The following is a 16144-nucleotide window of genomic DNA, read 5'->3' on the forward strand; positions in this document are numbered from 1 at the left end:
TAGGAAGCTGGCAGGCTGTGGTCACTTGGGGTTATGTTAAGAAAGGGGAAAAAAGGTAGTGTGAGTCAAGATTTATAATAATTATCTTCACAAACCAAAGTGGACTTGCTGAACTTACTGCCAAGAGTGACTCTAGGAAAATGGAGGCATCTTTTTTTTTTTTTAAGGCTTCCTGAGGGTTTCTTTTTCTTTTCTTTTATATTTATGTGTTTGGTTGCATCAAGTCTTACTTGCGGCACTTAGGATCTGTCGTTGCAGTACACCAGCCCTCTAGTTGTGGCCCTCAGGCTTAGTTGCGCCAGGGCATGGGGGATCCTAGCTCCCTGGTGACCTGTATTACAGGCGGAACCTGTTACCCTGTGACCCTGTATTACAAGGCAGATTCTTGACCACTGAGGAAGTCCTGGAGGCTTCTTTCTAGAGAACTCAACCTCTTCGCAACCAATTTTAAAAAGTCAGTTAAAAGGAGTTGCTCTTTTGAAAGAAAGAGCCGAGGCTTGGATGCCCACAGGCCCATCTTCTGATCTTGCCCCTGACCCCTAAAATGCCTCTTGGGAGCTTGGGGATCTATAAAATATAGTTGGAAAAACACAGACTCTTTCCAGTAACACTTGGTCATGCTTAGGAATTCTAAGCGAAATACTTAACAGTTAAAAATTCTGGGGCTTCCCAGGATGCTAGTGATAGAGAACCTGCCTGCCTTTGCAGGAGACACAAGAGACACAGGTTCGATCCTTGGGTCGGGAACATCCCCTGGAGAAGGAAATGGTAGTATTCTTGTCCGGAGAATCCCATGGACAGAGGAGCCTGGTGGGCTGCAGCCCGTGGGGTCTCAAAGGGTCGGACATGACTGAGCAGCTTAGCACACAGCATGGGCAGATTTCAATTCTTTTGGTCTCATTTGCTTTGTTAGTCAGTTGGGTTTTTCTTCAACAGCTCTTTAAAAATGCATGTGTGTGTGTGTGCAAAGATGATTCTCTTTAAAAATATTTAATTGGTGATTCATGTGGTTCAAAATTCAGAAATGTAATAGGGTATATTTTGCAAATTTTAACTTCCACTTTTTAAACTATCCACTCCTCTGCCTTTTCCCAATTGCAATCATCAATACATACAATTTTGTTTTTCACACTAATGATAGAAAATGCAGGCATACAGTTCTTCCCCTTGCTTTTTAAAAATACGTATGTGCCAAATTATTTGTTTGACAAATATATTTTGATGAGCTACTATTAATGCCATATTCTATTCAAAGTGCTGAGGTTACAGTAATGAACAAGCCAAGCCCTTGTTCTGTTGAAGTGCCCATTTCTGAATTGAGGGAGATTGAGAATCTTTCTGTGATCTATCTGTACTTTTTTCCTGTGAATTGCTAATACATCTTGCCTATTTTTTTCTAGGAGTGTTCAACTTACTAATTTTTAGCTGCTCTGTAATACCATTACTAGCTTTTTGTATGTGATACTAGTTGAAAATATTTTTTTCTAGGTTTGTCAAAAGGGAAGATAATTCTTAGAAAAATCTCTAATTCCTCCCACATAGCAGATAATTACCATGTAATTCTTATCACTATATGTCCTTTGAAAAAAATGTGACCTAGAAAAGTGTAGCTATTAAGAGTTACTTGGGTTTGATCTCATATCTACCACATTCCTGACTGTAAGCAAGTTGTAATCACTTTGAAACCCAACTTCTGTAAAAAGGATGTAATAACAGGATCTACCTTGTTGGGTTGTTGTGATAATTCAATGAGATAATCTATGCAAAGGAATCATAGTGATTTTTACTCATTAAATCTCAGGTGCTGTTATTAGTAGAAAACTGATAAACCTTAAGCAAAAGTAAATAAATGGAACTGTTTGGTTTTTTTTTAGTTCATAAGAAAAGGACTTTGGATGGGTTTTAGAAGTTTACTTTGGCCTTTGAAATTTGGGAAACAGGTTGTTGTTGTTCAGTTGCTAAGTCACTTTTGACTCTTTGCAAGCCCATGGACTGCAGCACACCAGTCTTCCTGTCCTTCAGTGTCTCCCGGAGTTCGCTTAAACTCATCTCCATTGAGTTGGTGATGCCATCCAACCATCTCATCCTCTGTCGCCCTCTTCTCCTCCTGCCCTCCATCTTTTCCAGCATCAGGGTCTTTTCCCGTGAGGCAGATCTTTGCATCAAATGGCCAGAATATTGGAACTTCAGCTTGAGCATCAGTCCTTCCGGTGAATATTCAGGGAAACAAGTAGCTAAAATAAAAGTGTTTATTTTGAAATACAATTGTTTTCTTTTGAATGCGAGATAAGGAAAACTATCTCTTATGGTTCCTTTTCATTATATTTTATAAGGACATTTTAAAGTAATGGTTACATCTAAAATCTAAACATAGTTTTTCTTCATTAAGATTACAAAGGTGTGGCCGGTTGTAAGCTTATGTTGTCAGAAGTGTAAACAAGAGGTGACTAGAGGCTTGAAGCCTGTTATTCATTCCTTAGTCCCTTGATATTACCTTCCCCATGCAGAGGTCTCATTACTTCTCTTTTCTATCCCTAGGCTTCTTGAATCTCTTAGGTAAATATCCATTTTCTATTTCAGGTTTGCTTTATATGCACTTATAATCCTCAGAATGTCAGAAGAAAGAAGAAATTAAATATTTAATAAAATGTATTTCCTTGCTTGGCATCTTACTCTATTTGAAGATGCACCCTCCTTCTCTTCCATGTACATAAACACAAGGTTCTGAGTGCTTGGGAAATAGTCAGTGTAGCTTAGTCTTTTAATGGTCTGCCTTATTCTGTTTACTCTGGCCATTTCTTAATTACGGTAATTCATAGACTGGGCATCTTGGCTTTTGATGACTGGTGGAATTTGGTCTTTACAAATACATCGAAGTGTCTCCCATTGGAACCGTGCCAACCTGAATTTTGCCTGAAGGAGAAAACAGCCTCAGGGGACATAGAGTTCTGTATTGTTTGCTGTGCTTGTTAACACAGAAAGATTTTCCTATTTTAGATAGCACCATATATAATAATAAGGAGTTGTTATTGTTGTTGAATTGCTCAGTCATGTCCAACTCTTTGTGACACTATGGACTGTAGCCTGCTAGGCTACTCTGTCCATGGGATTTCCCAGGCAAGAATACTGGAGTGGGTTGCTATTTTTTTCTCCAGGGGATCTTCCCAACTCAGGGATCAAACCCCAGCCTCCTGCATTGCAGGTGGACTCTTTACCATCTGAGCTACCAGGGACATCAGTAAGGATTTGCAAGATGTAAATTAGGAAAGTTATTTTGTTTTCAAAACAGAAAGATCCTTTAACCGTTTCTTTGCCTTGTACCTTTAAAATCTTCGGAAAACGTGGTTCATGCACAACTCTTTACACAGTGCATTCAAGCCTTGTAGAACGTGACAGATCCTATTCATGGGGTACAGCCTGTTGTTGAGTCATGTTGGTGCAGCACCATGCTCAGCCAGGATGTGAAGTCTAAGCATGAGCTGCCATTCCGCTGCAGTGAGTATTCTCAGAGCCAATTCCTTGCTCTTCTGGAAAAGACTCACGTTAATTACACATCCTGGTTCTGGAGCAGGAAGCGTTGCCTCTGTATCTGACAGATGTGGAAAGCATAGATGACTGTCATCAGATCTGCACACTGTGACGACATATGGGGAATATAATATGACTTGTGCTAGAGCAAAGAGATGGAGCCTGGTGTCCTGCTAGAGCTGGAGTGAAGCAGTGTGTTCTGGGCTGTGAGAAACCCCAGTTTCAGCAAGGCTGGCTGGGTGAACCAAGTAGATTATTTATAAACACAGATCCTTCACAATATTGTCTCGCTTTTGTGCTTTAATGTTTTGGGTCTTTGAGTCCCTTAAGTAGATTGTGAAAAATTCTGGTAGGTGAAAGTGTACCATGATAATAAAACAATCGAGAACTGTCAACATAGTGCGCTTTTCTTCTGCATCTGGTTCTGGCTAGATGACATAGCATAGCTTTGTGGCTTTGGTTAGCATTTAGCCCATCCATGCTTCATCTCTGACTTGAGCAACACCTCACAAAAGCACAGTCCAGAAGCAAGATGTTAGAACCTAGGTCTGACTGTTTGCTGGAGCCACTGTCTTCTGGCTGTAGTGTGTTAACTTCAGACCCAGAGTGCCTCTGCATCTTCAGATGCGTAATATTAATGGCCCCAATGTACATTTGGATTATAAATTGATATATATAAGATACTTTCACACACTCCATAGCTTTCGATTCTCAGAATAGCTCTGAGTCATAGGCAGGGCAATTATTATTATATCCTCAATTCAACAGATGAACAGATTGAAGCACAGAAAGTTTAATTGACTTGCCCAAGATCACTTAGCAAATAAATGATAGGACCTGCAGGCAAGCCAGATATTCTGACTTCAGAGCCTCCATTATTTTCTTAAAATTTAGAGTCTTCATAGATGTTTAGAAGAACAGAGATTTATATGCTTAGGCAAATTCCTGGATTGATATTCTGAAATGGAAAACAGTCTGTCCCAGCTTTTAATCAATGCAGTTCTGTTTGTTTCTTTTATGTAATAATTTGCAGAGAATTAACATCATCACAGTCCCAGAGAGTTTATTAATCACCCATCTGCTGTTGGCTCAGAGCTGGGCACTATTGCTAATTACAGTGGACATGGAACGCGTTTTCTGCGCCTTTGCACATTTCCACTTGTATTAACATGAGTATACAAAAGAACACATGAACGCATTGAAAATTCTGCCAGTTTCAAACAGATATAAAAATTTCTCTTCCTATAATCTCTATTGTCTACCAACTTCCTACCAAAGTAGAATATTCCAAAGGATGTAGGAGTGATTAAAGGTGTAATGTTCCATGGAAATTGTTCCTCTTCAATAACTGTGTGTTCTCTTATTATGAATGAAGGCCAAGATTTTTGGCTTTTTCCCCAGGATTATGATTGACATTATCTTATTGAAAAGAACAAGAAAATCTCAGAAGGTGAGGTAGACTTCTTCCTCCTGACTGTTGTGTTTGAGGACACTGTGTAATCTTTATTAGCAGAAGAAACCTTCTTAGGAAAGAGAGGAATACTGTTCTTTGCAGTACAGGTATCTTACTGGGCTCCAAGAAATCAGAAAGGAAACTGGCATGTATGTCAAATAACGTCAGTGGAGGTGTTATGTGTCACAGAGAAGGAAGGAACCAGAAATTCATCTCTCCTTAGAAATTCTATCTCTCTGATGGGTAAGCAGTCAAAAAGATCTCAGGTCACTCTAAAAGGAAGTTAAGTCAGGCTATTGAACTGGCTAAAGCAGATCACAAACTGTTATGTTCATTCTAGAAAAACGCATGTGGTTTAAAGGGCCAGCTGCTCTCTAAACTGAAGGGCTGGTTCCTGGATATGTTTTCATCAGTCCATGTTGGCTTGGCAATGTGATGATTCTGTAGGCTTTCCTCTTACTCCAGTAATGGTATTAAAAAGTTCAGAGCCACAGAAAGAGGCAGAGTAGTGTTTGCAGAGGGATACCTAATTATCCAGTGCATATCTGCTCCTCTGTGTGTCTTCTCTTTTTGTTGACCACAGCTTGCATAGTTCCCAGACTCTTGTTTTGGGGATCTGAAGCCCTTGACTGCAGTGTCCAGGTGACACGCAGCCTGTTAGACACAGCTTTGCTCCAGAGCTGTGTTCAGGTATCAACCGTTGCCATCAGGCGCTCAGGGCTACTCCGGGGTCTTGCCATACCTCGCACTGCCTGCTGCCAGACTCCTAGTCCAGCTGGAGCACACCCGGGTTCTAAGACGGGACCTTCCTAGTGTAGTGTCCAAGAAACTCCTGTTATAGTCAGGAAAGGCTGCTTTCCCATTTGCTGCCAACAAAATTACTGGCAGCAAAACCGCTTTAGATCCTTTCTGGAATGTGGGAAGGTGTTAGTAGAAGATTTCGTGCTCACTGCGTCTGTGCTGCTTGGCTATCCACACTGCAGAGGGGCTTAGGTCAGCCTTTCAGATGAGACAGGGACGAAGAAACTGGCTCTGACTTGTACTGCGCGCAGCAGCTTGCATTTTGTCTGTGTTCTCTGTCTTTAAGACCATTTCCTTTAGTGATGACCTTATCATGACCTGCTCTCTGTACTTCATTAGTTTACATCTGTTCCAGCCCCCTCATTGCATGAAGTCTTAGTTAATTCTTTGAGATAAGCTGAGCAGAGAATACATACTCTGTCCCTAAGTTAAGTAAGGTCGGCCTTAACTTAACGTGTCATGCCTTCTTGCCAACTGTGCCAAACACCATTCAGTAGGCTTGACGTGAGGAAATCCTGTTGCCCAAGGGGCCAACTTCTCTCTAAACTGAAGGACTGCTTTCTGGGTATGTGTTCATCGGTCCATGTTGGCTTGGCAGTGTGATGTTTCTGTAGGCTTTCCTCTTAATCCGGTAAAGGTAATAAACTAACAAGAATAGGAAGTCAATTTATTACGTTACTGAAGTTGGACAAAGAATTCTAAATTTTAGAAAGCCAATATGGAAAGCAATTTGAAATTTTAAATATGCATTTTAACTTATTAAAATCAAAATAAGTAATAGCTCTTATAAAACAAGGCCATATAATCACCTTCATCTCCTGACTATATAGAGCCAGATTTATTAAGTGATAATTACAGGCTTTTCATAATTGAAGAGATCAAAATGAAAAATAATCTTTAAAATACACTGCAAAACCAGATAGCAATATCAGATAATTATATAAAGTTAATTAACACAGTAAGCTTAAAATAGGAAACCAAGTTGTTGGACTTTTAAAAATATGCATAGTCCCTGAAAAGGCTCTGGACTAGTCTTAAGGATCTCATCTTAGACTTGTACGGACTTTCTTCTAAGACTAAAGGCTGATTTTAGTTGAAGATGTCTAGGAGCAGACTAAATACCCAGCTGTCCACCTAACCGCATGACCTGCATGTCTGACTCAGCCCTAAGTTAGGTGCTGATTCTGGGTATGCAGAGAGAACTTGCAACTCCTCTGTTTGTCCGAATTCAAGTCTGGAAGTTGGTAGAAGGTACATTACAATATCAGTGTACTCATTGATATTGTAATCAATCCAAGCTTGCTTCTGTTGAAAATGGAGATAGACAGATTTTAGAAATTTCATTGTATTGTATAGATATATTTTAGTTATTTTGTGTTGATACTAATATATTACACTTACGAAATGTTTCATATAAACAAAATGCCTTTGAAGATCTTCTATCTCCACATATAAGTACAACTTTATTTACTCTTCCATGACTGAAGAGTGATAGCATTTTTAAGACTATGGACATAAATCAACTTTGGAGGGCAAACATTGTTTTCCTTGGTTTAATGAAAACATCATTTTCATGATTAAAAAACCAGATTGCATCAACTTAAGCTGAAATTCCTTGAGTTGCAAGGCCAGAGAAACTTGTTTTCTACCCAGATTTAAATGTCAAAGTATTGAAACAGACTCCAGAAATGAAATAACATTTTGAAACTGAAGTATCTCAACTGTAAACATTCTTGAGTATTTTGTGATCCAGCCTCCTCTTAGTCACAAAGTCAATTATGGTAGTTGAAATTCAATCCATATTTATTGAATCAACTTTTTTTTTAATTGACTTGTTCTAGTTTCCTAAAGATACCTTGTGGAAAGCGGATGGCCCCTTGGCTGACTGTCTATGCCAGCGCTTCTATAAACTAGTCTTTTGACCATTGTTGGGGAGAGGGGGTCCCCTAGGATCCTTTTAGGGAGAACCACAAGGTTAAAACAAGTTTCTTAATATTACTAAGATAGTAGCCTTTTTAAAATTACTATCCACTAATAAGCGTACAGTGGAGTTTTCTAGATACTACGTGATGGTGCGACATCACTGATTCAGTGCAGGAGCAGTTATGAGCAACGAGCTATCTTCTGTAAAACCGGACATTAAAGGGACTGCAAAAGTGTTTAATAATGCCACTCTTCTTACTAAGGTATTCTTGTTTTGGACAATACAGTTACCTTTTTCACAAAAATGTCATTTAAGTTAGCATATTTATTTTACTGTTATTAATAAGTAAAACTTGTGTGTTTTTTTTTTTCTTCTGATATAGTAAGTAGTGATAGATGTAATCCACTATAAAAGAAAACTCATTGGGGTCACAAATAACCTTTAAGAATTAAGTAGATCTTAAGACCAAAAAGTTTGGGAAACCAACAAATTATAGTATAGTTTCTTTTTGCTTCTTTGTTGAAGTAAAGTTAGCATGCTTTGAAATTCAAGCTCTTAAATATACAATTTGATGTGTTTTGGCAAATTCATATACTCATGAAATAAACCCTCCCTCCCCCCATCAAGATGTAGACTGTTTCCATCACTCCAGAAAGTTCCCTGTAACTGCCTCCTGGTCACAAACCAACCCCCGCCCCCCAGCCCCGCCCCGCCCCGCCCCGCCCATAACCACCCTCCATTGTCATTTCTGTCATTTCTGCGATAGGTTAGTCTTGTCTATTATTGAACTGCGTTGCGGATGGAATGTGCATGTGCGCGCTCTCTCTTTTTCTTTTTTTTTTAACTTTTTGCCATGTATTGGAATACAGCCATTAACAACGTGATAGTTTCGGGTGAACAGGGACGGAACTCAGCCATACATATACATAAACATGTATCCATTCTTCCTCAAACCCAGTCCCATCCAGGTTGCTGCATAACAATGAGCAGAGCTCCAGGTTGTACAGTAGTAGGTCCTTGTTGGATATCCATTTGAAACACAGCAGTGTGTTGCGTGTAATCTCTTTTTTAGCGTGGCTTTCATCGCTCAGTGTTTCTGAGAGTCATCCATGTCATGTGGTTCAGCGTTCAGTTTGTTTAATGCTGAGTGATAATGCCATCGTTTGAATATGCAGCAGTTTGTTTCTTCGTATCCCTGTTAATGGACATTTGGGCTTTTCTCACTTGGGAGTTTTATTGAATAGCTGCTTTAAGCATTCTTATACACGTCTTCCTTATGGACAGTTTTTCACTTTGTTACGTAGGAGTAGCATTTGGGGGTTCTAGAGAGGGTGTGTACTTAGCTACAGAAAGTTACTGTAATGTTTGCCAAAGTCAGTGTACCATTTCTCTGTGTGAGAATTTCAGTTACACTGCAACCTCAGCAACGTTTAATGCTTTATGGGTATAACAGAATCACGTCCTGGTTTTAATTTACATATCGTAAATGATTTTGAGCACTTACACATGCATTTATGAGTCAGTTTTAAAGTTTTTTTTGGGAAGTGCCTGAGGCTTATGCCCATTTTAAATTGAGCTGTATGTCTGTGTATTATTGATTTAATTTTCAAAATTAATTTTAGTGGAATATAGTTGCTTTACAGGGTTGTGTTTCTGCTGTATAGCAAAGTGAATCAGCTACATGTTTACATATATACCTTCTCTTTTAGATTTCCTTCCCATTTGCATATAGTTCAGTTCCGTTCAGCCACTCAGTCGTGTCTGACTCTTTGTGACCCCATGAATTGCAGCACACCAGGCCACACTGTCCATCACCAACTCCTGGAGTTTACTCAAACTCACGTCCATTGAGTCAGTGATGCCATCCAGCATCTCATCCTCTGTCGTCCCCTTCTCCTCCTGCCCTCAATCTTTCCCAGCATCAGGGTCTTTTCCAGTGAGTCACCTCTTTGCATGAGGTGGCCAAAGTATTGGAGTTTCAGCCTCAGCATCAGTCCTTCCAATTAACACCCAACTCATCTCCTTTAGGATGGACTGGTTGGATGTCCTTGCAGTCCAAGGGACTCTCAAGAGTCTTCTCCAACACCACAGTTCCAAAGCATCAATTCTTCGGCACTCAGCTTTCTTCACAGTCCATACATGACCACTGGAAAAACCATAGCCTTGACTAGACGGACCTTTGTTGGCAAAGTAATATCTCTGCTTTTTAATATGCTATCTAGGTTGGTCATAACTTTCCTTCCAAGGAGTAAGCGTCTTTTTATTTCATGGCTGCAATCACCATCTGCAGTGATTTTGGAGCCCCCAAAAATAAAGTCTGGCACTGTTTCCACTGTTTCCCCATCTATTTCCCATGAAGTGATGGGACCAGATGCCATGATCTTCGTTTTCTGAATGTTGAACTTTAAGCCAACTTTTTCACTCTCCTCTTTCACTTTCATCGAGAGGCTTTTTAGCTCCTCTTCACTTTCTGCCATAAGGGTGGTATCATCTGCATATCTGAGGTTATTGATATTTCTCCCAGCAATCTTGATTCCAGCTTGTGCTTCTTCCAGCCCAGCGTTTCTCATGATGTATTCTGCATGTAAGTTAAATAAGCAGGGTGACAATATACAGCCTTGACGTACTCCTTTTCCTATTTGGAACCAATCCGTTGTTCCATGTCCAGTCCTAACTGTTGCTTCCTGACCTGCATACAGATTTCTCAAGAGGCAGGTCAGGTGGTCTGGTATTCCCATCTCTTTCAGAATTTTCCACAGTTTATTGTGATCCACACAGTCAAAGGCTTTGGCATAGTCAGTAAGGCAGAAATATATGTTTTTCTGGAACTCTCTTGCTTTTTCAATGATCCAGCAGATGTTGGCAATTTGATCTCTGGTTCCTCTCCCTTTTCTAAAACCAGCTTGAACATCTGGAAGTTCATGGTTCACATACTGCTGAAGCCTGGCTTGGAGAATTTTGAGCATTACTTTACTAGCGTGTGAGATGAGTGCAATTGTGCGGTAGTTTGAGCATTCTTTGACATTGCCTTTCTTTGGGATTGGAATGAAAACTGACCTTTTCCAGTCCTGTGGCCACTGCTGAGTTTTCCAAATGTGCTGGTATATTGAGTGCAGCACTTTCACAGCATCATCTTTCAGGATTTGAAATAGCTCAACTGGAATTCCATCACCTCCACTAGCTTTGTTTGTAGTGATGCTTCCTAAGGCCCAATTGACTTCACATTCCAGGATGTCTGGCTCTAGGTGAGTGATCACACCATTGTGATTATTTGGGTCAAAATATCTTTTTTGCACAGTTCTTCTGTGTATTCTTGCCACCTCTTCTTAATATCTTCTGCTTCTGTTAGGTCCATACCATTTCTGTCCTTTATCCAGCCCATCTTTGCATGAAATGTTCCCTTGGTATCTCTAATTTTCTTGAAGAGATCTCTAGTCTTTCCCATTCTGTTCTTTTCCTCTATTTCTTTGCATTGATCGCTGAGGAAGGCTTTTTTATCTCTTCTTGCTATTCTTTGGAACTCTGCATTCAGATGCTTATATCTTTCCTTTTCTCCTTTGCTTTTCGCCTCTCTTCTTTTCACAGGTATTTGTAAGGCCTCCTCAGACAGCCATTTTGCTTTTTTGCGTTTCTTTTCCATGGGGATTGTCTTTATCCCTGTCTCCTGTACAGTGTCACGAACCTCCATCCATAGTTTATCAGGCACTCTATCAGATCTAGTCCCTTAAATCTATTTCTCACTTCCACTGTATAATCATAAGGGATTTGATTTAGGTCATACCTGAATGGTGTAGTAGTTTTCCCTACTTTCTTCAATTTCAGTCTGAATGTGGCAATAAGGAGTTCATGATCTGAGCCACAGTCCACTCCTAGTCTTGTTTTTCCTGACTGTATAGAGCTTCTGTATCTTTGGCTACAAAGAATATAATCAGTCTGATTTCAGATGTTGACCATCTGGTGATGTCTATGTGTAGAGTCTTCTCTTGTGTTGTTGGAAGAGGGTGTTTGCTTTGACCAGTGCTTTCTCTTGGCAAAACGCTATTAGCCTTTGCCCTGCTTCATTCTGTACTCCAAGTCCAAATTTGCCTGTTACTCCAGGTGTTTCTTGACTTCCTACTTTTGCATTCCAGTCCCCTATAATGAAGAGAACATCTTTTTTGGGTGTTAGTTCTAAAAGGTCTTGTAGGTCTTCATAGAACCTTTCAGCTTCAGCTTCTTCAGCGTTCCTGGTTGGGGCATAGGCTTGGATTACCGTGATATTGAATGTTTTGCCTTGGAAATGAACAGAGATCATTCTGTCATTTTTGAGATGGCATCCAAGTACTGCATTTCAGACTCTTTTGTTGACCATGATGGCTACTCCATTTCTTCTAAGGGATTCCTGTCCACAGTAGTAGATATAATGGTCATTTGAGTGAAATTCACCCATTCCAGTCCACGTTAGTTCGCTGATTCCTAGAATGTCGATGTTCACTTTTGCCATCTTCTGTTTGACCACTTCCAATTTGCCTTGATTCATGGACCTGACATTCCAGGTTCCTATGCAGTATTGCTCTTTACAGCATCGGATCTTGCTTCTATCAGCAGTCACGTCCACAACTGGGTATTGTTTTTGCTTTGGCTCCATCCCTTCATTCTTTCTGGAGTTATTTCTCCACTGATCTCCAGTAGCATATTGGGCACCTACCGACCTGGGGAGTTCCTCTTTCCGTATCCTATCATTTTGCCTTTTCATATTGTTCATGGGGTTCTCAAGGCAAGTATACTGAAGTGGCTTGCCATTCCCTTCTCCAGGGGACCATATTCTGTCAGACCTCTCCACCATGACCTGCCCATCTTGGGTGGCCCCACACGGCATGACTTAGTTTCATTGAGTTAGACAAAGCTGTGTCCGTGTGATCAGATTGGCTGGTTTCCTGTGATTATGGTTTCAGTGTGTCTGCCCTCTGATGCCCTCTCACAATACCTACCGTCTCACTTGGGTTTCTCTTACTTTGGCGTGGGGTATCTCTTCACGGCTGCTCCAGCAAAGCACAGCCGCTGCTCCTTACCTTCGACGAGGTCACCCCTCCTGACCTTGAACGTGAAGTAGCTCCTCTTGGCCCTCCTGCGCCCATGCAGCCACCGCTCCTTGGACCTGGGGTTGCTCCTCTTGGCCTCCGCCCCTGACCTCGGGCATGGGGTAGCTCCTGTAGATTCTCATTAATTATCAATTTTATAAATATGTGGAACACTTCATGACTTTGCATCATCCTTGAGCCGAGTCCATGCTAATCTTCTCTGTATCATTCCAGTTTTAGTATATATGCCGCTAAAGTTACCACTGGATATAATCCTTTATCAAATATGTTCAGTTCAGTTGCTCAGTCATGTCTGACTTTTTGCGATCCCATGGGCTGCAGCACGCCAGGCTTCCCTGTCCATCAACAACTCCCGAAGTTTACCCAAACTCATGTCCATCGAGTCGTTGACACCATCCAGCCACCTCATCCTCCATCATCCCCTTCTCCTCCTGCCTTCAATCTTTCCCAATATCAGGGTCTTTTCCAATGAGTCAGTTCTTCACATCAGGTGGCCAAAGTATTAGAGTTTCAGCTTCAGCATCAGTCCTTCCAATCAAGGTTCAGGACTGATTTCCTTAAGGAATGACATATGTAGTATGTATATTTTCTCTGAGTTGATAGCTTATCTTTCCATTGCCTTAATAATAAATAGACATCTTAATACCTTCTTTGAACAGAAGGCTTTGGTTTTATGAAATCCATTTTACAACTTTTCTCCTTTATATTAGGGCTTTTTTGGGTTCACTCTAAGAAATCTTTGCCTCTGCCTCTCCCAAATATTAACCATTGTCCTTGGTTCTGTCTAGTATGATTAATGATGTGTGTTCTTCGGGTTAACTTCATCAGTATCTTTTAATGAGAATGACATAACATTTTGAGAGTAAATAATAGCCCTTTTTGATTGCTATTGAAAAATTATAGGACAAATGGATTGTGGGACTCAACCTAGAGCCCTAGTTAATAGAAAACCAACTGGCATAAAATCTCAACATTTACTGAGTACCTGTGGTGTTCCAACCAGTTTCAACAGAATTCAGAATCTCATTTAATAAGAATCTAAGTAAATGCTCAACAGGAGCCTTGCATGTCCTTCAGTAATGAGTGGAGGGTTAATAAGAGTGTTATATTCTCTATGGTTGTTTATCCTGACCAGGAGGAAGAAAGGATAGAGAGTGATCCATTTCCAAAAATGGAACTTGATACTTTTTAATTAACTTTTAAGTAAGAGTATCTTTTTGCATTAACGTTGAGATTACTAGGCTTTTCTGCCCATTATTTTCTTTAAACGTTTATAAAAGATTTGCGAATTGTACCCCAGATGAACTATGTAAGATTTTACATAATTTGTGAAAATAAGGCTTTTAATTACTATGATATGATAATTTACTCATGCAGCATCATTTTGAAATCTAGTTTTCAATTTTTTGAATATAATTTTTTTTTTAGTTTATTCCTAATGGCTTTCTTGTTTGGAAGACTTTCATTTTGGGTCTTTAGCAAACATCAGTAGTGCAAGGAAAATTACAAATGGTTAGTTTCAAATACAGTCTGTGTTCTTTAGGATTATATTTAAATTGGGACTAATGGAAGAGATGATTTGGGGGAAAAGAGAAGAATTCTGATAGTTGTAAAGGAGAGGTGATAAGCACCTAATGATTGCAAGAAGATACACACACATAAGTATAAAACACATAATACATGTGTAAGTGTACACATGTAAATTTTCAGTGTTACAGTTACACATGTTTTAAAGTCTGCTTCTCTGAAATTATTTTCTTAGATTTTTAGTAGTTAGGATTCTTTTGATCTTGAATCAAAGGTTAAAATTAGATTGTTTTATGCTTTTCTAAATATCCTAATGAATATTCTGCTAAAAATGGTTATTCCTTCAGAAGATTTAAGAAATGGATCTGAAAATATATGTTAAGGAATTTGGTTTTGAAAATGTTTTCTTAAGAGATCACTTAAAGGCAGAAAATTTGATTATCTGTGTTCTTCATGCCTCAGTTACCACTTATTCATATCTTTCATTTTTTTGCTGGTTTTCTTTCTGTTGCTCATTTTAACTTGAGATGTTAGGTAAAGACATACAGCATCTGTTAGCATGCAAAATACTCTGCAATGTGGGGCATGCAGAAGAGAATAAGACATAGTCCCTGATCTCCGGAGGAACTACAGTCTCTAGTAAGTGACAGATGTGTACAGAAATAACAGAGGATATGAATGAAGATAGGGAAAATTAAGAACTGTGGAATTTAAGTATACCATGGAACACCAACAAACCTCATTTCTTGAAATTAGCACATTGGAGTGCATTTAAAATTGCATTGCTTAGAGATGTCTGGCAAACACATAAGCATCTCTCATTATTAGAGAAATGCAAATCAAAACTGCAATGAGTTATCACCTCACTACCCGTCAGAATAGCCATCATCAGAAAATCTACAAACAATAAATGAGGGAGATGGTGTGAAGGAAAGGGAACCCTCTTGCACTGTTGGTGGGAATGTAAATAGATAACAGCCACTTTGGAGAACGGTATGGAGATGCCTTAAAACACTAGGCATAAAACTACCATCTGACCCAGCAATCCCACTACTGGGCATATACCCTAAGAAAACCATAATTGAAAATTGGCGTATGTACCCCAGTGTTTTTTACAGCACTGTTTACAATAACTGGGGCATGGAGGGAACCTAGATGTCCTTTGACAGATGAAATAGATGAGGAAGTTGTGATATATGTGGGATATTACTCAGTCATAAAAAGGAACAAATTTGAGTCAGTTCTAGTGAGGTGAGTGAACCTGGAGCCTGTTATACAGAGTGAAGTCAGAAAGAGAAAAACAAATATTATATATTAATGCATACATATGGAATCTAGGAAAATGGTACTGATGAACCTGTTTGCAGGGCAGGAATACACATGCAAAATAGAGAACCGACTTTGGACACAGTGAGGGAAAGGAACGAGAGGATGGGATGAATTGAGAGAGTACAGTTGAAACATATACATTACCGTGTATAAAATAACTAGCTAATGGGAAGTTGCTGTATAACACAGGGAGCTGAACCCTGAACCAGTTTTTTAGATTCATCATATAGGCGACATCATCTGTATAGCTCTTTCTCTGTCTGACTTCACTCAGTAGGACAATCTCTAGGTCCATCTCGGATGTCCCTTTTCTCACTGCAGATGTAGCCTCCACCTGAAGTAGATCAGCCAGCCATATCACCCTGCTGGAGATTAGTCCTGGGTTACGGGAATGGCTACCCACTCCAGTATTCTGACCTGAAGAATTCCAGGGACTGTATAGTCCACGGGGTCACAAAAGGTCAACTGAGTGACTTTCACTTTCATGCTGGGAGGCAGGGG

At 39.8% G+C, this 16144-nt stretch overlaps 1 protein-coding gene and 1 non-coding gene across 4 annotated transcripts in view; one reads left to right on the forward strand and one right to left on the reverse strand.

The window, feature by feature from the left end:
- The window catches only part of OSBPL1A (oxysterol binding protein like 1A), a 211696-nt gene that overhangs the window by 149830 nt on the left and 45722 nt on the right, over positions 1–16144 (forward strand). The window lies entirely within an intron of this gene.
- Positions 12926–13027, reverse strand: LOC138097769 (U6 spliceosomal RNA). The gene has a single exon (XR_011146512.1). It is a non-coding gene; the product is annotated as a U6 spliceosomal RNA (small nuclear RNA).

Source organism: Capricornis sumatraensis, chromosome 21 (genome assembly GCF_032405125.1).
Source record: "Capricornis sumatraensis isolate serow.1 chromosome 21, serow.2, whole genome shotgun sequence".
Taxonomy (NCBI): Eukaryota; Metazoa; Chordata; class Mammalia; order Artiodactyla; family Bovidae; genus Capricornis; species Capricornis sumatraensis.